The sequence below is a fragment of the Myotis yumanensis genome, unplaced genomic scaffold (assembly GCF_028538775.1).
Source record: "Myotis yumanensis isolate MYYU_CA2020_CCGP unplaced genomic scaffold, mMyoYum1.0.hap1 SCAF_7, whole genome shotgun sequence".
Taxonomy (NCBI): domain Eukaryota; kingdom Metazoa; phylum Chordata; class Mammalia; order Chiroptera; family Vespertilionidae; genus Myotis; species Myotis yumanensis.
Window position 1 is genome coordinate 27,685,453 of NW_027223758.1, and position 11,168 is coordinate 27,696,620.

The following is an 11,168-nucleotide window of genomic DNA, read 5'->3' on the forward strand; positions in this document are numbered from 1 at the left end:
CTCCCTGGCCCAGTCCTTCTATTTACTTTTTTGTGAGCCCTCTTATTCATTTTAGCAAGTTAGAACTGAATGGTTGCAACAATAAGGTAGCAAACAACACTCCTTCGGGCATTCTTTGACATTTAAAGAGAAACTCCTTTAGGAATATTGGAGGTGTCATCTTAATTTTTTTGAAAATTAAACTATTATGATTATCATCTAACAAAATTTGTCATACTGTTTACAAATCTGTTCGGGTAATACTTTGGTACCTATTTGTGAATACAGAGTCAACATTTTACCAGGGAACTGTTATTTTAATATACTTTTTCTCTATATACATATAATTTGTAAGGAATGACAAAAGCATACTATTGTAGACACCTGAGTCATAGGTGTAATGTCTCCATTTTAAAAGTGGCAAGTTTAAAAAGCAAAATTACAGCTATGACAGCCTTTTCTTGGCTGTATAGACCTGAATTACTAGCGTTTCCAATGCGGTAGTTATTAAGGACTATGAGATCATGAAGCACTAAGCATTCCCAGTAGGTCCATGAAAAGGTGCTAATTAATATAATCTCATAAAATTATTATTACTATTATTACTAACAAAAATACTAATAATGAATGATATGAAACACATTTACAGTATAGTTCTAGCATCTAACTTATTCTCTATTAAGTGATTCCCATACCAACTTTAAGCTCTAAACGTTTGATTTTGTTGTCATTTTTTTATATGACAGATTCGATTGATAAGAAAAACAATAAAAAGCTTCTTAATTAACAATTTTAATTAGTTATACACCCTATTAATCACTTCAAAAGCCTCTTTTTCTCTTTATCAACCAATTCCAAATCTTTTTTTAAGTTAAGTTTCCCTTTTTCTTATGAAAAAAAAATCATTGTCAGAAATAAAATTACTCTTTCAAACATTATAATCTATATAAAATGGATAAAGAGATATATATTATTTTTATAGTGAGTCTTTGAAATCCAGGATGTATTTCAGATCCACAGCACATTGCAACTCATGCTAGCTGCCTTCCAAGTGTTCAGGAGCCACCTGTGGCCGGTGGGTCCCATTCCAGACAGCATGACTCTAGATGATTAATTGTGATAAGTCATGAGCTGGCCAGGACTATTTTAGAGCTAGTCGAGGCCCTTGTGCTACCACCACAAGCCACAGGTACACATTGACCTACTGAGAGAGCTGGTGATACACCTTAAATCTCAATTTTCATCAACTAGTTGTTATGTAGAAATTAAATGGAGAATAACAAAATTAGAGAAATTAAGGTATTTATATAGAGCACATCTAGGCTGAAGTTCTTTGCCTGGCCCAAGCTGGAGAACCTTGCCTGGGATCCTTTCCTCAATATTAGCTTTCAAATTCCATCTGCCCTCTGTGTTTATGTCTCTCTTGAGAGGTTATTCCATCATCTTTATATCCCCAGCCCCCAAAATGTAGCTGGCGACTATTTGATAGGTGCCTGTAAGTGTTTGTTACACTAATCTGAGCTACTTAGAATCTCTAAAGAGGAGTAGAAGAGGTACAACTTGATGTCCCTTCAATTAAGATCAAATACATTCCATAGGCATAGTTCTGACCCTACTTACAATTAATTGGCAGGGGCACTGGTGTCCAAGAAATTCTTCTGCATCCAATTCTCCATTCCAAGTTGTAAGCTTTATTCAGCCTCATGGTACAGTCTTATTCAGCTAAAAATAAAACTTACCTCCTAATGTGTTGAAATTTACCTACTGCTAAAGCATTCTTTTACTATCGCAACTGTGTACTCAAAATGATTATTTCATGGATGCTGAGAAAATGTTATTAATTATCAATGTTACATTATTCTATGGATAAAACTAATGGCATGAATATGATTTTTCAGTGATAAGGCAACATGTGATTTCATGCCTTCATCTGATGGAAGTAAAGCTGTTTTCACATATGAATGTTTGTCACTGGCATGTTCATCTTGGAGTCATCAATGATGAATTTTCAGGGTACAGCAGTCACCCAGAGGAGAATTTACAATTAAAATTCAATCAATGTGAGCTTAGGCTCTTTAAGCCTCTGTTTCCTTAACTGTAAACTTAAAAATAATGCCTAACTCATAGGACTACTGTGGGAGGCTAAACCACCTAAGGCATAGATCATTCTTAGCAAGAGATGGGGAACCTGGTAAATGCTTAAGAAGTAGTAGCTATTTGTTTAAACCTGTTTGACCTTTAAAAAACATGGTAAAAGGGTAGGCAAGGGTAAATGATGTATCTGTGCTTTCCTAAAGCTGGGAACAATGTGAATCATGCTGATGACTGTTGATTTTACCAGAATAAACCAAATTTGAACATACCGTCACTCTAAAAAGAGGTGATGATTCTACATCCTGCCAAGTCATTGGGTAGACATGACTTAGTAGTTCCTATTCTTTGAAACACCCTCATTTATTGCCCAAGGTATCTCCGGTCCTTTTCTGTTCGGAGACATCTTTGCTGGCAGAAGGAGAGAGTAACACCCAGTGGTTACAGAACAGAATGTAGAGTGAGTCTCCATGACTGATGCTCCTTCCTGCCACATTCTCAGAATCACCTTCAAAATTTCATTTGCATCTGGAGACTTCAAACGCCTTCCATCTTTTTATGCTCTTTAGAAACTAAACAGTGCACAAAAGCTTGGGAACCTAAGGTAAGCATTGTTTGGAGAACTGTATCAATGTGTGCATCACACTAATGACCTCACTGTAATGAACAGTTGGGAGGAAAGGTTGGGTAAATTACAGGAAGTGTTTAGAGAATAAAGTGAGTTTATTCTCAGTGGGGCAGTAACCTAAGCTAACTGCTCAAGGAGTAGGATCTAGTCCAGCCGTGGGCAAACTATGGCCCACGGGCCGGATCCGGCCTGTTTGAAATGAATAAAACTAAAAAAAAAAAAAGACTGTACCCTTTTATGTAATGATGTTTACTTTGAATTTATATTAGTTCACACAAACGCTCCATCCATGCTTTTGTTCCGGCCCTCCGGTCCAGTTTAAGAACCCATTGTGGCCCTCGAGTCAAAAAGTTTGCCCACTCCTGATCTAGTCTCTATCCCCTTGTTTCCATTTCAACAAAGTGCAACCACAACCCATTGATTCATTTGTTCTCTTATCCTATCTAATAAGGAAGGAATATGCTAATTAACTGTCCCACCCTCAAAGATGGTGGTGCCCACAGCCAATAAGGAGGGAATATGCTAATTGACTGTCCCACCCTCAAAGATGGTGGTGCCCACAGCCAATAAGGAGGGAATATGCTAATTGACTGCCCCACCCTCAAAGATGGCGGCGCCCACAGCCACAAGATGGTCGGAAGGGGAGGGCAGTTGTGGGCGATCAGGCCAGCAGGGGAGGGCAGTTAGGGGTGACCAGGCCGGCAGGGGAGGGCAGTTGGGGGCAACCAGGCTGGTGGGGGAGGGCAGTGGGGGCAACCAGGTTGGCAGGGGAGCAGTTAGGCATCAATCAGGCTGGCAGGGGAGTTGTTAGGGGGTGATCAGGCTGGCAGGAAGAAGCAGTTAGGGAAAATCAGGCAGGCAAGCAGGCGAGTAGTTGGGAGCCAGCAGTCCCAAATTGTGAGGGGGATGTCCAGGCTGGGCTGAGGAACAGCCCCCCACGCCCCCCCCCCCAAGTGCACAAATTTCATGCACCGGGTCTCTAGTGTATATTATAAGAGCTTTCACCTTCTTGAGTACTTTATTAGTTTTTAACTTAGCAAGTCCTTTTTCTTGCATATAATGCAATAGTAATTTGCAAGTCAATCCAATATGAGTTATCACATTAACCAGATTACTGGGCAGGAGATACTTTTCTAAACTCATTGAGTAGCTTGACCTATTCACATCTATAGCTACCAATGTAAAGACAATATAGTCTCTCTTACAGGGAAGTCCAAATTATTAAAAAGGATAACTGGAGTCAGACACCCTGATGCTAAATTCTCACTCTGTCTTATAGAAGTTCACAAAACTGGCACAAGCCCTTTAAATTTAGTGAGCTTCAATTTCCTCATCTGTAGCTATGCAAACATAAAACATTTCTTTCTCTATGTGCCACATATAATTGTCAGGGGAGACACGGAGAAATTGTAATGCACCCTAGAGCTAAATAACTATAGTTTTATTTTTTCATAATCTTTTTTTTTACATTTTATTTAAGCACAATATGACATATGTTTGGGTGTATAAACCAATGGTTCATATACTAGTAAATCATTAATCTCTACTTACTTCAAAAGTGGAGGTAAAGGGGCCCATTTAAAAATAATATCCCTTTTAAAACATTTTTTTTTCAAATCACTTTTATGCATTGTCCGAATTTCCTTCATATGGAAATTGCTCAATGGAAGTAGGTAGTACAAACATTATTATTTTCATTCTTCAGATGTCAAAGCTGAGGCAAAGAAAGCAACTTAATCATATTATCTTAGACTTCCACTAAACAACACTGACAACAACAAAATCAGCCTTGCAAGAAATTTCCACTCCAGCACTCATTTTCTGCTATCATAATTTTTCCAGGGTCATATTCTTATAGCAATTTTCTAAGTTCATAATTACCTTAGTTGCATGCACAATTTGGGTAGTTAAGTAATTACTTGATTTGCACATGCAAATACTGCAATCATTGTCACATAAAAATAATGTCCTTTAAACATTTGGGCCCAATGGAGGACAAATGGTCAGGAAACTCAAAATTCCTGTGGTTCCCAAAAGGGATAACTATGAACAGAAAGCATTAGGAGCCATGCTCAGATGTTTAGAGAATCAGCTCACTTTAACCCTGAGCAAAGAAGCAACATGATGGCATTCTAACTTCAATGTCCTTATCTCTGACAACAACAAAATCAGAGATTTCCAGGTACTGATAAGCTATTTGGAACCATAAAGAAACTAGGTCTGAACGCTTGCATGTAAAATATAGTCCCACCATTGGAGGGGTTGAGGATAGATGTGGGCAAATCCCTTAACCCTTAAATCTTCTAATACTAATCTCTAAAATGTGGATAATAATATCAACCTTCAAAGTTGAAAAGAAGACTAAATGAGACAATTATAGAAAAGTACTATGTAAACTCTAAAACCCTCTACAAATAAAGCAGATTATTACTGGGTTTGAAGTATATGATGCTATCAAAGATCCCAATAGAGCAGACGGACAGCAAGTTTTTTTCTCCGAACAAGCTGTCTCTAAGGGAGCTTAGTAATTTTAGCACATTTCCCCCTTGCATTGAAAAGGAGAGTAGCATGAAAGGGTTGTGATCTTCCTTTTATATCCAGAGTTGATGTGGCTTTTGTGTTAGTCCTATATCTAGTTTTTGATCCCATAATTGAGAGTGGATGACAGAGAAGCTGGCAAGAATTTCAAGGAGAGCAAAAATAAATGTCTGTGGTGTTAGAAACTAGGCCCTCTAATGAAAACTAGGGGGACAAGGCATTTTTTACTCTTCCAATAACGTCATGAGAATTGTGGTCCTGCCACAGTTTTTAAGGAGTGTGAAAATTATTTTACATACGAAATTGAAGATAGAGCAGTAGCTGAAAATATAGCCAGAGAAATGTATGTATGATATTGTGCAGGGTTGTAGAAAACTAAAGTTACAAGGCATCAGGAAATGGCTTCATTGGAGTTTGCATCGTTTTCATGGGGATGATGAAGAGAGATATCTACAACTTTTGATACGGTCAACCTACAAGAAGGATAAGAAAATGAACAGAGGGGTATGTTGATTTTGCAAGAGATGTGATTTTAGAATTATGGTTACACTGCATCCTCCTTTGCTCACAAAAAAAACAATAAACACAAACCACATTGATGAAGATATGCATCCTCCCCTTTCCAAAGACCTCTTTCTAAGTTGGAAAGCAGTGGGATTCTATGGAAAAGGAGTGGCTTTGGAGACAGCAAGACTATTATTATTTTTAAATATATCTTTATTGATTTCAGAGAGGAAGAGAGAGTTAGAAACATCAATGATGAGAGGGAATCATTGCTTGGCTGCCTCCTGCATGCCCTCTACTGGGGATCAAGCCCGCAACCTGGACATGTATCCTTGGTGGGAATCAAACCCCGGACCCTTCAGTCCGCAGGCTGACACTCTATTCCCTGAGCCAAACCAGCTAGGGCAAAATTATTATGATACCCTTGTCCCATTACCAAATGGGTGCAAAAATGGATCTGGCAAGACATTAATACGTAACCCTTTGAACTATTTAGTTTGAAAATATCTAAGACATTTTCAGATTCCTAAAGTGGAGCATAGTGGGAGATCACACACAGCTTGGTCATGATTCCAACGATATCACCAAGACCCAGTTTCTTCCTGGCTCTCAGATACACCCAGATGGCTACATATGGTGCCAGGATGGCAGGCACAGCTCCAGCTGTTCCTCTTGACTCAGGGACAGAGGGGTAGGGCAACTGTGTCTGTTCCACAACTTTCCATAAAAACATGTACTTTATTTAATTGATTTTGATTGGCCCAAATGTAATCACAGCAACCAGGGCATCGGAGGGACTCTGACCCTTCCAGAACACATGAGCTGAATTTTGGAGGAAGGTTGGTATCCCAGAGGAATTCTGCATTTGTTATTACCCCCAAAATCCAGATGCTGGTGGCAGAAACAATAGCTACCCAATACCAGAGATTCAGAGATAAACCTATCTAAAGGCATGACAGTGAAGGGGAGGGCTTCTTTGATAACTTTTCCAAGATTTACAGTTCCAAAATTCTTATCTTCACTTTTATCACAAGGAGAATTTGCATCCATCAAATGTTGCCCCTCATGAGGGCCTCCGTACCTTTCCACTTTCACAGGAACAAGTCCTGCACCCCCATCCCAGGAATGGAATGAGCAAGCCTTAATGCCAAAGTCATTTAAGTTCATATCCTACACCTTTCCCTTAGTGGCTGCATGCCCTTTGAAAGTTACTGACGTCTTTATGCCTTAGGAATCTGTGTAGTGAAACAGCTATAATGACACTTATTCTGAGGGTTATGGTAAGGACTAGATATATATGAGAAGTCAATACAACAGAGAAGGGTATATAATGGATGCTCAAGAAATGATCATGCTTCTCTACATAGTTTGGTCCAGGTTTTGTGATCTATTCCTTGGTGCTTCCTCTCTTGCCCTCATCACCAGACTGCACCCAGATGCCAATATTCAAAGTGGCCCACACCTGACTTTCAGGATTTGGAAGAAGTCAGCAGTCCCAGTAGAGCTACAGGCACAGCACACCAGTTTGTGAATCATTGGATGGGACAGGGCACCACTGGGCAGAGTCCAAGAAAAGAAAGGTTGCCATCATAGACCAAGTCCTCGTCACTCATGCTGTTGAAAAATTCTCGAAGGTGCCGAAATGCACATGCAGAATTCAGAGAAAAAAAAAAAACAAATTCAAATGTTTTATGAAATCAAAACTGTAGAAAGTTGGCTCACTAAACACTAGCCATTCCTGATTTATCAGCAAATGACCAGCTGCAACAGGTCGGCCTGGAACCTCTTGCTGCTTGACCTCATCAGCAACCATCCCTCAATAGGTCACTGTTGCTTAATTAGACAAGGGAGTTTTCAAATGTAATCTCTTTGCACTCAGCAGGCCCTTGGGTCAAACAGAATCTGACTAACCTGCAGCTTGTGTTTACACAGCTTCCAACAGTTCAAAAAGCCAAGGGAAGATCAGAAGCTTATCTTCCAGCCAACAGGGGAGGGAGGGAAGGTGGAATTTGACCGAAGGTTGTAATCATCCACATTGGGGGGTGAGGGGAAGGCCTGTTCATCTGTTCTTAAGCGTGTTGGGACAAGACGTTACATTTCTAGAAATGTGGATGCAGAAAAGGGTGGACAGATGCCATTCTTGTGGTTTAATTAAGAAGGAAAGTAAAGATCTAACATAGCTCCAGCTCTGTTGGCTGAGCCTCTTCTCTGGGGAAGCAAGGGTAGAGAGGCAGGGGAGGCCAGTGGAGAGGAGGAGCACGGTGAGATGTGCTGGCCAGCGCATGGCAGCTACTCATGGTGAATCCTATTCTAGCTCATGGCCATGTGCTGCAGCCTTTTTGGAAAATTACCTCCAAATAACAGATCACGAAAGAGCAACTCCGACAAGCCCTATAATTTAGTCCCAAGAGGAAATTCTTCATTCATCAAGTGTACAGGAGGCTAAATTAGTTCTTTACCCACGTGGGCCCTGGTTGGCAATTTTATGTGAGGGTAAGCCCTACCTTGGGGAGGAGTCCAACCAGAAAGGATGGCGGTCAAGGCCGGCCTGATGCCCAGCTGGGTCAGACCACATATTGGGCCACAGATTGGGTAGAGTTCCTGGGGAATATCTTTGGGACTTGGTCCCTGTCACTATTTTATTTTTCAGATGCACATTTTTGGGGGTTTGTGGGAAATGAGTGAATCTGCCTCGTCTCAGCCTGAGGTTGCTGGAGCATTCTTCACCAGGAAGGAGAGGAGACTTGCCAGAAGTACAAGGTGGGATTGAAGCCATACATAACCTTTAAAAGAATGCTTCTGCTTCATTTTCAGTTATTAAACCATATATAAAATAATTATAAATACACATACATTCTATACAGATTTTTTTTTCTTATTTGTTGGTTTATTTTTGTTTTTTGCTTTTGGTCTGTGAATCTACTCATAGCTTGGAATCCAGCTCCACCATTTGTGTTCATTAAAAACAAAACAAAACAAAACAAGAAAACACCTTAGAGGACATTTAAAAGACCGATATGTTTGAGAAGACATCTCTTTCCTTCAGCCAAATCTTTATTTTTATGGACTTCAGGTTTTTTTTAATTTTAATTGAGAGGTAGTTGAATTCCTCAGCTGTACTGACCATTTCAAGAAGCCTATAAATAAGCCAGAAGTTTTCTCTGTGCCTAATCAACAGGTTGCCTAAAACAAGATACTTTTTTACATTCCCTACATTTTAAGAATGGAGTTGCTAAAATTGGGCTACATTCTGAAGTTAAAAACCGTGTTTCTCTTCTTAGAAATCTGACTCACTTCTTCCATCTAGGAATCTGAATAAAATGGCATGTTTCTCCTCTTGCTATCTTTTCAGTAATCTCAAAACTGCCAGCCTCATTTGTACAGATTTGATGAGCAGCTCCTCTCTCTGTAAATTAAGTCCACTTTGTGAGTTCACTAAACATTATAGGGAGGACATGTTTGGGGAAAAAAAAGTTTACTAATTTGGGGAGAAAATGATTCTGCAGAAATAGAACATAGATGCTTTCACAAATAGTAAAACAACAGTTCAAAAATAAAATTAGAATGAAAGTACTGCATTTTATATATATCACTAAGTTCAAATAAAACTATGCAAATAGAGTTGGTTGATTTGTACAACTTTGTCACCCTACTTATTTCCTGTTTACTGCCCATAAAGACTGATGCTGGCATTACATCTCTAAATTTAAACTTATGGAATGTAAAAATGGGTCAGATATTCGAAGTACAGATTTTTCTACTAAAAAAAAAGAATTCTTACCAAAGAAATTCTTTAAAGTAGAGTATACTGAAGAATTGCCTTAAAATGATTGAAATACATTTATATCAATTCTGCAGACTAATAAAAGTGGTTATATATATATATATATATATATATATGCTTTCATTCAAGGTATTCATATCAAATGAAATAAAGACTTACATCCCTTCTTAATTTCAATTTATTTTCCCTTGGGGAAAGTGGCAAGAAGCAGACTCAGAACTTTCTACAAACCATGCATGGTTAGAGTAGAGGAGAGAATAAAGCTGAATTCATTGCTTACTCACCTAGGCTTACTGAGCTTAGTAAATATTTTACAATTTGCCATTTAAATGGCAACCAGTGACAGAGCTGCTAGTTATGTCTATGGAATAAGCCAATAATCAGAAGGCTTGCACTCCTGCAATCATTCAAAGTCAAGTAAAAATACTAGAGCTTAGTCACTGAGTGGTCTTGACTCACATTTGTAGTGACTGTGAATCTCAGGCAGACAGGGCCAGGGACACTGTGGAGAAATAGATTCTGTGCATGTAAAATGGGTGATGAAAGTCAAGAGAGAGCCAAGGATGTCATCTTCCTCTAACATCACACATTTCCCAAGTCAGACATTTGAAATTGGACAAAATCTCTACAAATTGCCGAAACCGGTTTGGCTCAGTGGATAGAGCGTCAGCCTGCGGACTGAAGGGTCCCAGGTTCGATTCCAGTCAGGGGCATGTGCCTGGGTTGCGGGCACATCCCCAGTGGGAGATGTGCAGGAGGCAGCTGGTCGATGTTTCTCTCTCATCGATGTTTCTGGCTATCTATCTCTCTCCTTTCCTCTCTGTAAAAAATCAATAAAATATATTTAAAAAAAAAATATCTCTACAAATTGTTATTATTATTTTTTTGGCAAAAGTTCTCCTCTAAGAAAAAACTTATCAATACGGGATCAAAAAAGTGAAAGACATTGAGGCATGACATCCTATCTAATAAAAGAGTAATATGCAAATTGACCATCACTCCAACACACAAGATGACTGCCCGCATGTGGTCAAAGATGGCCGGCCCCATGTGGACAAAAGATGGCCACCACAAGATGGCCAGCAGGGGAGGGTAGTTGGGGAAGATCAGGCCTACAGGGGAGGGCAGTTGGGGGCAACCAGGCCTGCAGGGGGAGGGCAGTTGGGGGCGACCAGGCCAGTAGGGGAGGGCAGTTGGAGGGGACCAGGCCTGCAGGGGGAGGGCAGTTGGGGGGGACCAGGCCTGCAGGGGGAGGGCAGTTGGGGGTGACCAGGCCAGCAGGGGAGGGAAGTTGGGGGGGACAAGGCCTGCAGGGGAGGGCAGTTGGGGGCAATTGGGTTGTCAGGGGAGCAGTTAGTCATCAATCAGGCTGGCAGGGGAGTGGTTAGGGTGTGATCAGGCTGGCAGGCAGAAACAGTTAGGGGCAATCAGGCAGGCAGGCAGGCGAGCAGTTGGGAGCCAGCAGTCCCAGATTGTGAGAGGGATGTCCAACTGCCCATTTAGGCCAGATCCTGATGTGGGGTCGGGCCTAAACGGGCAGTCAGACATCCCTCGAGTGGTCCCAGATTGGAGAGGATGCAGGCTGGGCTGAGGGACATACCCTCCCCCCCGCCCCCGTGCACAAATTTTGTGCACCGGGCCTCT